Here is an 18199-nt window from a genome sequence, read left to right on the forward strand (position 1 = left end):
AAACAGCCATAGGAATGGTCATGAATTTCAGAGCACAGAAGCTGGGACCTTCTTTCAAATATTTTTTCCAAAGTTTTGTCCATAGAATGAGAAGAATTTTCTGTGTCATTAAAATGGATCAAATTCAAAAAGCTTCTGAGAGCTTACACTCTCATTATACTCTCCTTATATAATACAGTCTTGGTGTAGAGGCTGGCAAGAAATCTGGGTAATTGCTAATAGTTTTGTCAGTCTCCCTCTATTACTGCCTGATCTCTGTAATTGGATTCATCTCAAGACATTTTGAAAGTTACCTATATTTTACCTCTTACTTTCTTTCACCAACTTACTCCTCAACTGTCTATAATATTTCTAACTTTCTGTTGAAACTGTTCATTTGAAAGTTTTCATCAAGCATCTCATTACTGAACACAATGTTATTTTTAAAAAATATGGAGGCATTCTAACAGGCTGCTCCCTGAAGCATCTGAGTCTTGCAGGCCCCCCTTGAAATATCCCTCCCTTGCCTTCTGTGACTCCGCATTGTTACAACCCTCTATGCCTCCAAGTATGCATTCTAGGCCTTTTTCATTATACCCTTTTACATCTCCCAACCTCACATTTAGACATTCACCAAGTTGATGGCCTTAGATTGTTTATCTATAAATAAATTTTCACTTAGAGTGCTAATTATTTCCCCCATTTCCAGATCCTAAACAGATCTGTCTACATCTGAACTATTTTTACGGCACCTGACATATCTTTCCAAGTATATTCTGGATACCTCCCACGGAGGCTTTCAGAGGCACTTTAAATGGAACATGTCCAAAATCCAATAACTTCTGTTTTACTTTCCTATTTTAGGTAATGGCATCACCCATGAGCTATGTTTTAACACATTTTTAATCATTTTGACTTTTCCACTCTTATCCTGAGGCTAAGTAAAACAGTTCAAATTTACCTTAAATGTTAGTCAACAGATAAAGCAATATTTTTATTTTTCATATTTAAAAAGTTTATATTTTGCCAATTATAAAATGAATACATTGTTTAAGTAAGTTAACTATATATAAAATAGAAAATTTTAAAGTACAAATTTAATATATGCTATTAGATTTTTCCCAATCTTCTAATATTTTAAATTATGCTCAGTGAACATGGTTATATGTAAATGTTCACACATCTACATAGATATATCCTATTGGGTAAAAGCCTAGAAAAGGAATAAGTGGATCACACTGAATAAACAATTTTGCTAAAATGTTCTGTTAAAAGAAGAAAACTAAAAATAATGTATACAAGTGTTCATTTTTCAATATAATTGTGTAGTAAATATTGTTTTACAAAAAGATTTATATTATTCATTAATATAAATTAATTATACATGTGAATGTATTATTCATACATTCATATGTATTTCCATTTGGGAAATTCCTATGAGTGAAATAATGAATTGGGCTTTTGTTTTCAAATACATAGAAAATTCACATCATCAGAGAAATGCAAATCAAAACCACAATGAGACATCACCTTATACCTGTTAACAGCTATTAGCAAAAAGGTAAGACATAAGTGTTGGCAAAGATATGGAGAAAAGGGAACCCTTGTGCACTGTTGGTGGGAATGTAAATTGGTGCAGCTACTATGGAAATCAGTAAGGAGGTTCTTCAAAAAATTAAAAATAGAACTGCCATATGATCCAGCAATTCCACTTCTGGGTATATATTCAAAGGAAAAGAAAACACTAACTCAGAAAGTTATCTGCATCCCCTTGTTCACTGCAGTATTATTTACAATAGAAAAGACAATGAAACAACCTAAGTGTCCATCAACAGATGAATGGATAAAGAAAATGTGGCACATATACATAATTCAGCCATAAAAAAGGATATCCTGCCATTTGCAACAACATGGATGGCCTTAAGGGCACTACGCTAAGTGAAGTAGAGAAAGACAAATACTATATAATCTCACTTACTTATATGTGGAATCTAAAAAAAAATAACTCATAGATACAGAGAACAGACTGGTGGTTGCCAGAGGTGAGGGGTGGAGGGTGGGGGAAGTGGGTGAAGGTAGTCAAATGGTACAAGCTTCCAATCATAAGATAAATAAGTCCTAGGGATGTACAAGCACACTTCAGAGATATTCCAGGTTCTGTTCCAGACCACCGCAATAAAGCAAACATCACAATAAAGCAAGTCACATGAATTTTTTTGGTTTCCCAGTGCACATAAAGGTTACGTTTACACCATACTGCAGTCTATTAAGTATGCAATGGCATTATACCTTAATTTAAAACTATTGCAAAAAAATGCTAACCCTCATCTGAGCTTTCAGCCAGTTGTAATCTTTTTGCTGGTGGAGGGTCCTGCCTCAATGTCGATGGCGCTGACTGACCAGGGTGGTGGCTGCTGAGGGCTGGGGTGGCTGTGGCGGTTTCTTAAAATAAGACAGCAATTAGGATTGCTGCATGAATTGATTCTTCCATTCAAGAACTTTTCCTCTGTGGCATGCATGTTGTTCATAGCATTTTACCCACAGCAGAACTTCTTTCAAAGTTGGAGTCAATCCTCTCAAACCCTGATGCTGCTTTATCAGCTAAGTTTATGTAATATTCTAAATCCTCTGTTGTTATTTCAACGATCCTCACAGCATCTTCACCAGGAGCAGATTCCATCTCAAGAAACCACTCTCTCTGCTCATCCATAACAAGCAATTCCTCAGCCATTCAAGTTCTATCATGAGAGTGCACCAATTCAGGCACATCTTCAGGCTCCTCTTCTAATTCCGCTTCTCTTGCTATTTCTACCACATCTGCAGTTACTTCCTTCACTGAAGTCTTGAACCCCTCAAAGTCATTCATCAGGGTTGGAATTCACTTCTTCCAAACTCCTGTTTGTGTTGATATTTTTTACCTCTTCTCATGAATCACAAATGTTCTTAATTGCATCTAGAATGGTGAATCCTTTCCAGAAGATTTTCAATTGACTTTGCCCAGATCCATCAGAGGAATCACTATCTACGGCAGCTATAGCCTTATGAAATGTATTTCTTAAAGAATAAGACTTGAAAGTCGAATTACTCCTTGATCCATGGGTTGCAGAAAGCATCTTGTGTTAGCAGGCATGAAAACAACATTAATCTCATGGTACATCTCCATCAGAGATCTTGGGTGACCAGGTGCACTGTCAATGAGCAGTAACATTTTGAAAGGACTCTTCTTTTCTGAACAGTAGGTCTCAACAGTGGGCTTCAAATATTCAGTAAACCACGTTGTAAACAGATGTGCTATCATCCAGGTTTTGTTGTTCCATTGATAGAGCACAGGAAGGGTAGATATTGCATAACTCTTAAGGACCCCAGGATTTTCAGAATGATAAATGGGCACTGACTTCAACTTAAAGTCACCAGCTGCATTAGCCCCTAACAAGAGAGCCAGCCTGTCATTTGAAGCCTGACACTGATTTCTCCTCTCCAGCTATGAAACTCCTAGATGGCATCTTCTTCCAGTAGTAGGCTGTTTCATCTACATTGAAAATCTGTTGTTTAGTGTAGCCACCTTCATTAATTATCTTAGCTAAATCTTCTGGATAACTAGCAGAAGCTTCCGCATTGGCACTTGCTGCTTCACCCTGCACTTTTGTGTTACGGATACAGCTTCTTTCCTTAAACCTCATGAACCTACCTCGGCTAGCTTCATACTTTTCTTCTGCAGCTTCCTCACCTCTCTCAGCCTTCACAGAATCAAAGAGAATCAAAAATATTTAAGGCCTTGCTCTGGATTAGGTGTTGGCTTCAGGAAACTTTGTGGCTGGTTTGATCTTCTATACAGACCACTAAAACTTTCTCCATATCAGCCAAAAGGCTGCTTTGCTTTCTTATCATTCATGTCTCCACTGCAGTAGCACTTTTAATTTCCTTCAAGAACTTTTCATTTGCATTCACAACTTGGCTAACTGTTTGGTACAAGAGGTCTAGTCTTCGTCCTGAGTTTTCAACATGCCTTCCTAACTAAGCTTAATCATCTCTAGCTTTTGATTTAAAGTAAGAAATATGTGACTCTTCCTTTCCCTTGAACACTTAGGGACCACTGGAGGGTTATTAATTGGCCTACTTTTAATATTATCATATTTCAGGGAGTAAGGAGGCCTGGGGAGAGGCAGAGGGACAGGGGAATGGCTGGTCGGTGGAGCAGTGAGAACACACACAACACTTATCAATTAAGTTTGCCATTACATATGAGTGTGATTCTTGGTACCCCAAAACAATTTCACTAGTAACATCAAAGATCACTGATCACAGATCACTATAACAAATATAATAATAATGAAAAAGTCTGACATATTGCAAGAATTACCAAAATGTGACACAGAGACACGAAGTGAGCAAATGCCGTTGGAAAAAAGGTGCCAATAGATCCCACTACTTGATGTAGTTTGTCACAAACTTTCAATTTGTAAAAAAGACGCGGTATCTGGGAAGCACAATAAAGCAAAGTGCAATAAAACAATGTATGCCTGTAATGTACAGCATAGTGACTCTAGTTAACAATACTCTATTGTATATTTGAAAGTTGCTAAGATAGTAGATCTTAAAAGTTCTCATCACAAGAACAAAATCTGTTAACTACGTGAGGTGATGGATGTTAACTAAACTTATTGTGGCAATAATTTCACATCATTTACATATATAAAACCATTATGTTGTATACCTAAAACTAATAAAATATATGTCAATTATATCTCAATTTTTAAAAAAAAGAAAATTCACAATGTCTTAAGAGAGCTGTATTGGCAAAAGCCCTGCCAGTCTGCAAAAAAAAGGATGTTTGACTGAGGGAAAAAAAAGACTCTGGACCTACAACTTTCTACAGGCCGAGAAGACTACTCAGCTAATAGGACCACTTCTTCAAAAGTGGTCAGGATGGATGGAAAAGAAAGGATATCTCAGAGGGAAAAGCTAAAAGTCATAGAGAACAATAAACAGAGGATCCATTTCTAGGGAGCAGAAGTAGGCCCAAACTAATAAACATTTTCCAAAACAAGAGGGAAATCTGGAATATTTGCTCAAGAAATTTCAAAATTTCTATAGACCAGAGACTATAATGTGTTCTTCATTCTTTTCATTTTCATAAATAAATTTAGTTTTTCTTCATTTTATGTTGGGTGTTTCAGGGGCACATAAATTGTCTTTTTGGCTATAGGTCTCTGGACCAAGAGGGGCTACATCCAGACCAAGAGAGATCACAAAATTATAGACTTTGAATTTCATGCTGTGATGGGACGTGACTTCTGACAGTCATGGTAAAGGGAGAACATATTTTATACATAAGAGGGATGTGAATAACTGTGTCCTCCCTGAGGGCAAAGAATGGCAGGCTGATTATATTAATAATTCCACTTATTTTCTCCTCTCTGTATGTGTACCAAGTAATTTTGTGGTTCCTCCAACTAAAGATGTAGAGTTGATTTTGAGTTTGGGTCGTCTGTGTGACTTGTTTCGCCTAATGGAATGTGACAGAGACCACCGTGCCACTGACCAAAAGAACTTTCCAGCCTAAATCACTGATTCACAGACACATCAACTAAATGAATGTTTATTGTTGTAATGCATAACAATAATGTATGAAGTTCTGTGAGTGATTATTACATAGCATGATTGTGTCAATATATGCCCTGTTCTACATTTTTTTTAAAATATTTATCATCATATAACCGTCTACACAATTGGTCATCACTGTATCTCATATACCTAGACTGGGCAAGGTATCTAACCAAAGCTCTATATGTTTGATTAATTTAAATTCATTTAATTCAATGAATTGAAATAGAATGTTTGAGATAGATGGTTTTATTTTAGATAGTTGTGAAAGCAATTGAGTCATGGGTTTGTTGCCCACCATGATCTTCACCTTAGTCAAAGAAGAGATAGAAGAAGAAATAAGCATCAGGATCTAATTCATCAGGATCATCTCATGCAGTGATTATCTCCCTGGCACTGAACTGATCTCTTTTTTTCAACTGGTCTTATTTCAAATGCTCACCTTTGAAGATCATCCCTAGATAGTTCAGCTTGATGGTATTTAGCAAATCCTTCAGTGTTGACAATAATAACCTCCAGCTCAGGCTGCCAAATCAGTTCCCGCCTCCCAAGATTTATATCTAATTTGCAACCTATAATTACTATAACTATCTAATGAATGAGAGATCTTCTATATTGATTGACTCTCAAATAATCATTAATTAATTAAAATCAATACCACTTTATATTTGTTTGGATTGTATCCTTTCCTACTTTTCTCTATGACTCACATAAAACATCATTATTGCCTGTGTCTGTTTTGTTTTCCACAGCCCTGCAGACACTCTATATAACATAAAAAGCAGAAAAATAAACCAAGGAAGAGCAAGAGCATTTATTTCCCACACTCTATTACCCTAATACCCTATTAATAATGCACACATTATTAGAATTTGAACCCAAGTTAATTTAAAAAATATTCCAAAGTTATACTGCTGTCTGTTGCATCTGCAACTGATTGTTATCTGCAAGTGAACACACACAAACCAAGGACAAATCACAATAAATCTAAGTAGACAGGTACAAGCAAATTGGAATATGAAAGTGGCATGTCTCTTTGCTTAAATATCTTCCACAAATCCCAGAGAGATATGCTTGAATTCAATATAATTGGATTTGCCGTTTCCCTACAGTTTAATGTGTGAATAACTGCAATTACCTATGACTCTACTATCCCACTTAAACAGTCATTTATTAAGCCATTAGAATCTATGAATCATAGGAATTAGAAATCATTTGGCAATATTATGTTTTATATTTGGCTAAGTAATTTTTTCTGGTTACCAGTTTCAGATGATACCAGTGAGGTGGGATTGGAAATGTTGACACAATTTAAAAATTGAAATGGATGACCCAGAAATGTCTCTTGTCACCTTGCCTTTTTGGTTTGTTTTTATTTTGTTTTGTTACTGCTATTTCTTCTATGCTTTAGCAATGTTGCAGGCCAAACTGTGTCCCCTCAAAAATTCATATGCTGAAGTCCTAAACCCCAGTGCCTCAGAATTTATATTTAGAAATGGGGTCTCTAAAGAGGTAATTGAGTTAAAATTAGGTCATATCATTGGGCCCTAATTAAACATGACTGTGTCGTTATAAGAAGAAGAGATCAGGATACAGATACACACAAAAGAAAGACTGTGTGAAGACACAAGGGGAAGATGGACATCCATGAGCCAAAGAGAGACGCCTCATAAAAAATCAACCATTCTGACACCTTTTTCTCGGACTTCCAACTTCCAAAATTGTGAGAAAATAAATATCTATTGTTTAAGTCTCTCAGTCTTTGGTTCCTTATTATGGCAGCTCTAGAAAACTCATAAAAGCAGTTGCAAAATATTTTTCCATTACAGTCCTTGAAAATCATAAAACAAATTTCTGGTGTTCAGGGAAGCAGACTTGATTCATATTTACATAGCTGAGTAGCACAAAGCAGATACTGCTTTTGTTTTGAGGAAAAAAATAAACCTTAAAACATCATTGACAAGGGTTCAAGGCATACGGCAGAAAGTTTTGGTTCCTTGTCCAGTAGCCATTCCTTCTGTTTCCTTTACTTACTGGGAGGTCCGGTTGTTCTCAGAGCAGTAATGTGACTCTACTGTAGCTAGGAATGGACATGTGATCCAGTTCTGACAAATGATATTAAAGAGTAAATCTGTTAGGTAGATTTTACAGGAAGTCTGTTTTTACCTAGTATAGAGAGAATAGGCTCAGCTGGCAGACATGTTTTATTTTTTTACTCTTCCCTCTTTCTTTTTGCCTAGAATATAAACATAATTCCTGGAGGCAGAGAAGCCATTTTGAAACCATGAAAAAATAAATACCATATGAAAAGAATAATGGGGCAGGAATTTGAAAAGATCTTGGACCTTCCCTGAGCAGCTGTACCAATCTTGAACTAATTGCTTCCAGATTTCTCATAATGTGAGAAAATATGAACCTCTATTTGGTTGAGCTATTGTGGTTAGGTTTCTGTTACATGTAGTCAAACATAATTCAAACTGATACAAAGAGTTTGACTACACAAGGCCACTGTAGAGGATTGTAAAGCATAAACTGTGATTAGCTATGTTGATGAAAGCATTAAGCTATGGGTATTTAGTATTGACTTGAATATAAGAAATGTTTAGCTTTATGCTGAGAAGTGGTATACAAAACAGCCACTATGGATATAACTCTTGTTAACTCTTTCTTACTGTTTTCACAAGGGAACTAAATGCAAGATATGTGTTCAATGAGTATCTACAAATGGGTAAATGTGAAAGTGCATTGTATGGCGAGGGCTCTGGTAGCAGCATTTTCATTAAAGGAACATCACAATGGCACATAGTCTGGTGCCAATGCCATTTTATTCAGAATTACATGAACAGTGGAATTTAGAAAATATAGGCAAATGTAACTAAACTGAAATACCACATTTTATACTTTCAAGTAATTTATATTCATTTGCTAATGTAAAAATTTAATTTCCCACAAGTTACAGTAAATTTCCATTCAGTTCTCATTCAGCATTGTTGAATACTGAATATATATGTGTGTATGTATGTATGTATATATGTGTGGATGCATGCATTTATGTATAAAGATAAACCATATGTGGCTCTATGTTTGTATAATATCCTTACATTTAAGGGGAGGGAGGGAATGCACTGGAGGGAAAGGAACAGAAAAATATACTTCTCTGAATATAACACATTTGAGATATTTTACTTTTGTCCATGTGAACATTTTGCATAATTATAATACAAAATTAAATTTTAAAGTCAACTGCTAAATGTCTGAAGCAAAATGAATTATACAAACCAAACTTTGTACTAACTTGGCAGTATAACCACACAGAGAGGAAAATTCCAGGTGAATATGAAACAATACTTTAACTGAATAACCCTACTGTGAAATTTCTGAAGGACAAATAAAGGAAAATTAAAATCTGAAATTGTTTTCAGTAATTACAGTGTTGGCAATAATGTTGATATTATTATACTGAGTCTGTAGTGTGTGTATTGTGGAATAAAGCAAATGAATAATTACTGTAGAAATATTGAAATACAAGTGAAATAAAGAAATAGGATCAAAGAGGTTAAGAAAAGCCCTACAGTCTTGAGTGTGAATTAATTATATGAATTACTATTGGGTTAATTATTAATATATTAAATAAATGAGATACAGTTATACTGTGTTTTATATTTATAGAGTAAACAAATATTTCTTACTTCTGAAAACTAGAAAAGGTCTAGAAACAAAAACTAATCCAAAGGCAATGAAAAATTCCAGTGCTTAAGTTGTAGTTTCTAAATTCTATATCCCACAACAAGTAACAAGGACATTTCATACAGTCCTGGTATAACTGGCATCAGAATTTAATAGGACAAATGCAAAGAATTTTGTCATATTAGATAGTAAGAAAGGTAACAAGGATTATTAGTGCCATGTTAAAAGGACCCAGAAGACAATTTGAAGAGGTTTCTGCTGGACAAAAATAAAATAATTTTAACCATGAATAAAAAAAATAACTGCAGTATTTTGAAACACATAAATACATTTAAATACCATCCACCATCCACTCATCAGAAAAAAGGTAGTCGTCTTCTTTGGAAGAGTCTAAGGAAATAAATTATATTTTTAATGGTAAGTAATTAACCAATTATATATGTTTACCAAGGGAATACATCAAGCAGCTATTCTTTATATATTCTTTCCTATATAATGTTTACTTTTCAATAACCAAATAATTTATGAGGTATGGATTCTCCTTATAGAATTATTCCATCTAGGAATAAACCTACCTAAGGAGGTAAAAGACCTGTACTCAGAAAACAAAGGACACTAATGAAAGAAATTGAAGATGACACAAACAGATGGAAAGATATACCATGTTCATAGACTGGAAGAATTAACACTGTTAGAATGACCATACTACCCACGGCAACTTACAGAGTCAATGCAATTCCTATAAAAATACCAAGGGCATTTTTCAGAAAACTAGAATAAATAATTTTAAAATTTGTATGGAACTCAGAAGACCCCAAATAGCCAAAACAATCTTGAAGAAGAACAACAACGTTGGATGTATCATGCTCCCTGACTTCAGGCTATACTACAAAGCTAACGTAATCAAAACAGTAGGATACTGGCACAAAAACAGACACATGGATCAGTGGAACAGAATACGGAGCCCAGAAATGAACCATGCACTTACGGTCAATTAATCTAAGACAAAGTAGGCAAGAATACACAATGGAGAAGACAGTCTCTTCAATAAGTGGTGCTGGGAAAACTGGACACCTACATGTAAAATAACGAAATTAGAACATTTTCTCACATCATATACAAAAATAAACTCAAAATGGATTAAAGACCTAAATGTAAGACTAGAAACCATAAAATTCCTAGAGGAAAACATAGAGAACACTCTTTGACTTAAATCATAGAAATATTTTTTTGGGATCTGTCTCCTAAAGCAAAGGAAACAAAAGCAAAAATAAACAAATGGGACCTAACGAAACTTATAAGCTCTTGCACAGCAAAGGTCACAATAAACAAAGCAAAAAGACAACCTATGAAATGGGAGAAAATAATTGCAAATGATATGACCAATGACAGGTTAATATCCAAAATACATAAACAGCTCATACAACTCAATATCAAAAAACCAAACAACCCAATTAAAAAATGGGCAGAAGACCTGAATAGACATTCCTCCAAAGAAGACATACAGATGACCAACAGACACATGAAAAAATGCTCAATATCACTAATCATCAAAGAAATTCAAGTCAGAACCACAGTGAGATATCACCTTACACATGCCAGACTGCGAATCATCAAAAATAACACAAGTACCAAATTTTGGTGAGGATGTGGAGAAAAGGGAACCCTCCTACACTATTAATGGGAATGTAAATTGGTGCAGCCACTGTGGAAAACAGTATGGAGGTTCTTAAAAAACTAAAAATAGGGAGATTGGTTCAAGATGGTGGAGCAGAAGGATGTTGTCTCACTCCCTCTTACAAGAACACCAGAATCACAACTAACTGCTGAACAATCATTGACAGGAAGACACTGGAACTCACCAAAAAAGACAACCCACATCCAAAGACAAAGAAGAAGCCACAATGAGACAGTAGGAGGGGCGCACTCACAATAAAATCAAATCCCATAACTGCTGGGTGGGTGACTCACAAACTGGAGAATACTTATACCACATAAGTCCACCCACAGCAGTGGAGGTTCTGAGCCCCACATCAGGCTTCCCAATCTGGGCGTCTGACTAAAGGAGGAGGAATTCCTAGAGAATCAGACTTTGAAGGCTAGTGGGATTTGATTGCAAGACTTCGACAGGACTGGGGGAAACAGAGACTCCACTCTTGGAGGGCACACACAAAGTAGTGTGCTCTTCAGGACCCAGGGAAAGAAGCAGTGACACCACAGGAGACTGAACCAGACCTACCTGCTAGTGTTGCAGGGTCTCCTGCAGAGACAGGGGGTGGCTGTGTGTCACCGTGAGGACAAGGACACTGGCAGCAGACCTTCTGGGAAATAATCCTTGACGTGAGCCCTCCCAGAGTCTGCCATTAGCCCCACCAAAGAGCCCGGGTAGGCTCCAGGATTGGGTCGCCTCAGGTCAAACAACCAACAGGGAGGGAACCCAGCCCCACCCATCAGCAGACGAGTGGATAAAAGTTTTACTGAGCTCTGCCCACCAAAGCAACAGCCAGCTATACCCACCCCCAGTCCCTCCAATCAGGAAACTTGCACAACCCTCTTAGACAGCCTCATCCACCAGAGGGCAGACAGAAGAAGCAAGAAGAACTACAATCCTGCAGCTTGTGGAACAAAACCACATTCACAGAAAGAAAGACAAGATGAAAAGGCAGAGGGCTATGTACCAGATGAAGGAACAAGATAAAACCCCAGAAAAACAACTAAATGAAGTGGAGATAGGAAACCTTCCAGAAAAAGAATTCCGAATAATGATAGTGAAGATGATCCAGGACCTCGGAAAAAGAATGGAGGCAAAGATCGAGAAGATGCAAGAAACGTTTAACAAAGATCGAGAAGAATTAAAGAACAAACAAAAAGAGATGAAAAAGACAATAACTGAAATGAAAAATACACTAGAAGGAATCAATAGCAGAAAAACTGAGGCAGAAGAATGGATAAGTGACCTGGAAGACAGAATGGTGGAATTCACTGCTGCGGAACAGAATAAAGAAAAAAGAATGAAAAGAAATGAAGATAGCCTAAGAGACCTCTGGGACAACATTAAACGTAACAACATTCGCATTATAAGGGTCCCAGAAGGAGAGGAGAGAGAGAAAGGACCCAAGAAAATATTTGAAGAGATTAAAGTCGAAAACTTCCCAAACATGGGAAAGGAAATGGCCACGCAAGTCCAGGAAGTGCAGAGTCCCATACAGGATAAACCCAAGGAGAAACACGCTGAGACACATAGTAATCAACTTGGCAAAAATTAAAGACAAAGAAAAATTATTGAAAGCAGCAAGAGAAAAACGACAAACCACATACAAGGGAACTCCCATAAGGTTAACAGCTGACTTCTCAGCAGAAACTCTACAAACCAAAGGGAGTGGCATGATATACTTAAAATGATGAAAGGGAAGAACCTACAACCAAGATTACTCTACCTGGCAAGGATCTCATTCAGATTCAATGGAGAAATCAAAAGCTTTACAGACATGCAAAAGCTAAGAGAATTCAGCACCACCAAACCAGCTCTACAACAAATGCTAAAGGAACTTCTCAAAGTGGGAAACACAAGAGAAGAAAAGGACCTACAAACACAAACCCAAAACAATTAAGAAAATGGTAATAGGAACATACATATCAATAATTACCTTAAACGTGAATGGATTAAATGCTCCAACCAAAAGACACAGGCTTCCTGAATGGATACAAAAACAAGACCCATATATATGCTGTCTACAAGAGACCCACTTCAAACCTAGGGACACATACAGACTGAAAGTGAGGGGATGGAAAAAGATATTCCATGCAAATGGAAATCAAAAGAAAGCTGGAGTAGCAATACTCATATCAGAAAAAATAGACTTTACAATAAAGAATGTTACAAGAGACAAGGAAGGACACTACATAATGATCAAGGGAACAATCCAAGAAGAAGATATAACAAATATAAATATATATGCACCCAACATAGGAGCACCTCAATACATAAGGCAACTGCTAACAGCTCTAAAAGAGGAAATCGACAGTAACACAGTAATAGTGGGGGACTTTAACACCTCACTTACACCAATGGACAAACCATCCAAACAGAAAATTAATAAGGAAACACAAGCTTTAAATGACACAATAGACCAGATAGATGTAATTGATATTTATAGGACATTCCATCCAAAAACAACAGAATACACTTTCTTCTCAAGTGCACACGGAATATTCTCCAGGATAGATCACATCTTGGGTCACAAATCAAGCCTCAGTAAATTTAAGAAAGTTGAAATGATATCAAGCATCTTTTCTAACCACAACGCTATGAGATTAGAAATCAATTACAGGGAAAAAAACGTAAAAAGCACAAAAACAGGGAGACTAAACAATACGATACTAAATAACTAAGAGATCACTGAAGAAATCAAAGAGGAAATCAAAAAATACCTAGAGAAAAATGACAATGAAAACACGACAATCCAAAACCTATGGGATGCAGCAAAAGCAGTTCTAAGAGGGAAGTTTATAGCTATACAAGCCTACCTCAAGAAAGAAGAAAAATCTCAAATAAACAATCTAGCCTTACACCTAAAGGAACTAGAGAAGGAAGAACAAACAAAACCCAAAGTTAGCAGAAGGAAAGAAATCATAAGGATCACAGCAGAAATAAATGAAATAGAAACAAAGAAAACAATAGCAAAGAGCAATAAAACTAAAAGCTGGTTCTTTGAGAAGATAAACAAAATTGATAAACCATTAGCCAGACTCATCAAGAAAAAGAGGGAGAGGACTCAAATCAATAAAATTAGAAATGAAAAAGGGGAAATCACAACTGACACTGCAGAAATACAAAGGATTATAAGAGACTACTACAAGCAACTCTATGCCAATAAAATGGACAACCTGGAAGAAATGGACAAGTTCTTAGAAAGGTATAACCTTCCAAGACTGAACCAGGAAGAAAGAGAAACTATGAACAGACCAATCACAAGTAATGAAACTGAAACTGTGATTAAAAATCTTCCAACAAACAAAAGTCCAGGACCAGATGGCTTCACAGGTCAATTCTATCAAACATTTAGAGAAGAGCTAACACCCGTCCTTCTCAAACTCTTCCAAAAAATTGCAGAGGAAGGAAAACTCCCAAACTCATTCTATGAGGGCACCATCACCCTGATACCAAAACCGGACAAAGATACTACAAAAAAAGAAAATTACAGACCAATATCACTGATGAATATAGATGCAAAAATCCTCAACAAAATACTAGCAAACAGAATCCAACAGCACATTAAAAGGATCATACACCATGATCAAGTGGGATTTATCCCAGGGACGCAGGGATTCTTCAATATACGCAAATCAATCAATGTGATACACCACATTAACAAATTGAAGAAGAAAAACCATATGATCATCTCAATAGATCCAGAAAAAGCTTTTGACAAAATTCAACACCCACTTATGATAAAAACTCTCCAGAAAGTGGGCATAGAGGGAACCTACCTCAACATAATAAAGGCCATATATGACAATCCCACAGCAAACATCATTCTCAATGGTGAGAAACTGAAACATTTCCTCTAAGATCAGGAACAAGACAAGGATGTCTACTCTCACCACTATTATTCAACATAGTTTTGGAAGTCCTAGCCACGGCAATCAGAGAAGAAAAAGAAGTAAAAGGAATACAAATTGGAAAAGAAGAAGTAAAGCTGTCACTGTTTGCAGATGACATGATACTATACATAGAGAATCCTAAAAATGCCACCAGAAAACTACTAGAGCTAATCAATGAATTGGTAAAGTTGCAGGATACAAAGGTAATGCACAGAAATCTCTTGCATTCCTATACACTAATGATGAAAAATGTGATATGGAAATTAAGGAAACACTCCCATTTACCATTGCAACAAAAAGAATAAAATACCTAGGAATAAACCTACCTAGGGAGACAAAAGACCTGTATGTAGAAAACTATAAGACACTGATGAAAGAAATTAAAGATGATACCAACAGATGGAGAGATATCCCATGTTCTTGGATTGGAAGAATCAATATTGTGAAATTGACTATACTACCCAAAGCAATCTACAGATTCAATGCAATCACTATCAAATTATGTAAGGCATTTTTTTACAGAACTAGAATAAAAAACCTTAAAATTTGTATGGAGACACAAAAGACCCCGAATAACCAAAGCAGTTTTGAGGGAAAAAAACGGAGCTGGAGGAATCAGACTCCCTGACTTCCGATTATACTACAAAGTTACAGTAATCAAGACAATATGGTACTGGCACAAAAACAGAAATATAGATCAATGGAACAGGATAGAAAGCCCAGAGATAAACCCACGCACCTATGGTCAACTAATTTATGACAAAGAAGGCAAGGATATACAATGGAGAAAAGACAGTCTCTTCAATAAGTGGTGCTGGGAAAACTGGACAGCTACATGTAAAACAATGAAACTAGAACACTCCCTAACACCATACACAAAAATAAACTCAAAATGGATTCAAGACCTAAATGTAAGACCAGACACTATAAAACTCTTAGAGGAAAACATAGGAAGAACACGCTTTGACATAAGTCACAGCAAGATCTTTTTTGATCCACCTCCTAGAGTAATGGAAATAAAAACAAACGGGACCTAATGAAACTTAAAAGCTTTTGCAAAGCAAAGGAAACTACAAACAAGACGAAAAGACAACCCTTAGAATGGGAAAAAATATTTGCAAATGAATCAATGGACAAAGAATTAATCTCCAAAATATATAAATAGCTCATGCAGCTCAATATTAAAAAAAACAAACAACCCAATCAAAAAATGGGCAGAAGACCTAAATAGACATTTCTCCAAAGAGGACATAAAGATGGCCAAGAAGCACATGAAAAGCTGCTCAACATCACTAATTATTACAGAAATGCAAATCAAAACTACAATGAGGTATCACCTCACACCAGTTTGAACGGGTATCATCAGAAAATCTACAAACAACAAATGCTGGAGAGGGTGTGGAGAAAAGGGAACCCTCTTGCACTGTTGGTGGGAATGTAAATTGATACAGCCACTGTGGAGAACAGTATGGAGGTTCCTTAAAACACTAAAAATAGAATTACCATATGACCCAGCAATCCCACTACTGGGTATATACCCAGAGAAAACCATAATTCAAAAAGACACACGCACCCCAATGTTCATTGCTGCACTATTTACAATAGCCAGGTCATGGAAGCAATCTAAATGCCCATCGACAGATGAATGGATAAAGAAGATATGGTACATATATACAATGTACTATTACTCAGCCATAAAAAGGAACTAAATTGGGTCATTTGAAGAGACGTGGATGAATCTAGAGACTGTCATACAGATTGACGTAAGTCAGAAGGAGAAAGACAAATATCGTATATTAACTCATATATGTGGAACCTAGAGAAATGGTACAGATGAACTGGTTTGCAGGGCAGAAATAGAGACACAGATGTAGAGAACAAACGTATGGACACCAAGGGGGGAAAGCGGCAGGGGGTGGGGGTGGTGGTGTGATGAATTGGGCGATTGGGATTGACATGTATACACTGATGTGTATAAAATTGATGACTAATAAGAACCTGCTGTATAAAAAAATAAATAAAATAAAATTCAAGACAAAAAAAAAAAAAAAAACTAAAAATAGAACTACCATATGATCCAGCAATTCCACTTCTAGGTATATATCTGAAGAAAACAACAACACTAATTCAAAAAGATACATGCATCCCAATGTTCACAGTACCATTATTTATAATAGCCAATATAGGGAAGCAACCTATGTGTCCACGGAGAAAGAGGATATGGTATATATACAATGGAATACTACTCAGCCATAAAGAAGAGTGAAATTTTGCCATTGGCAACAACATGGATGGAGCTGGAAGCTCTGATGCTTAGTGAAATAAGTCAGAGAGAGAAAGAAAAATACTGTATGTTATCATTTATATGTGAAATCTAAAAAAATTTTAAAAAGCAATGAATATAACAAAACAGAAACAGACTCACAGATCTAGAGAACAAACTAGTGGTTACCAGTGTGGAGAGAGAAGGGAGGAGGGATAGATAGGGGTAGGGAGTTAAGAGGTACAATGTACCAGGTATAAAATAAATAAGCTACAAAGATATATTGTACAGCACAGGGACTATAGCCAACATTTGATAATAACTATAAATTGAGTATAATTTTTAAAAATTGTGAGTCACTGTGTTGGTCACCTAAATAAATGAAAAAAATACAAAAGAAAAAATTTACCATTATCAACTTCTGGTGAAATAATGAAATATTGGATCTAGGCAATAAAAATTTTAAAACTACTAACATTAAATGGCAGCCATGAGGTGCATTACTTAGATCTGCTTTCCAAAACACACTTGTCTTTCAGCTGCAAGGAAGAATTGCTAGGAAGGGAAGAAATAAAGACAGAATAAATTGGTAGGTTAAAAGTAATCTAAAAGCCAAATAAACCAATACTAATATATGGTTTTTATCTGGATCCTGACTCAAACAAATAAAAATTATTTTACAATCAAGGAAATTTTCACACTAATTAGAAATGTGATATATTAAAGAATGATTGTTAAATGTTTGTTTTGACAATGGCTTTATCATTATGCTTTGAGAAAGTACTCCTTATTTTATATAAATATATACAGAGGTAGCTACAGAAAAAATGACATTATTTTTTCAAAATAATTTGATACTAAAATTAGGTGTGGTTTGAAACAAGGGTATAGATGAAACAAGATTGGCTGTGAGTTTTTAGTTTTGAAACTGCCTGATTATACTATTCTACTGTAAGCATGTTTGAAATTTTCATAATAAATATTTTTTTTCTTAATCTATAATCCAGTTTTTTCAATTGTAGAGTACCTATTGGTGGCAAGGCACAGGTTCAGATGCTAAAA

General features: G+C 35.8%; 1 pseudogene; it reads right to left on the reverse strand.

Moving 5' to 3' along the window:
* Nucleotides 1-2296: 2296 nt before the first annotated feature.
* Nucleotides 2297-18199, reverse strand: part of LOC137777363 (tigger transposable element-derived protein 1-like) — an 81528-nt pseudogene continuing 65625 nt past the window's right edge.

This window comes from Eschrichtius robustus, chromosome 15 (assembly GCF_028021215.1).
Source record: "Eschrichtius robustus isolate mEscRob2 chromosome 15, mEscRob2.pri, whole genome shotgun sequence".
NCBI lineage: Eukaryota > Metazoa > Chordata > Mammalia > Artiodactyla > Eschrichtiidae > Eschrichtius > Eschrichtius robustus.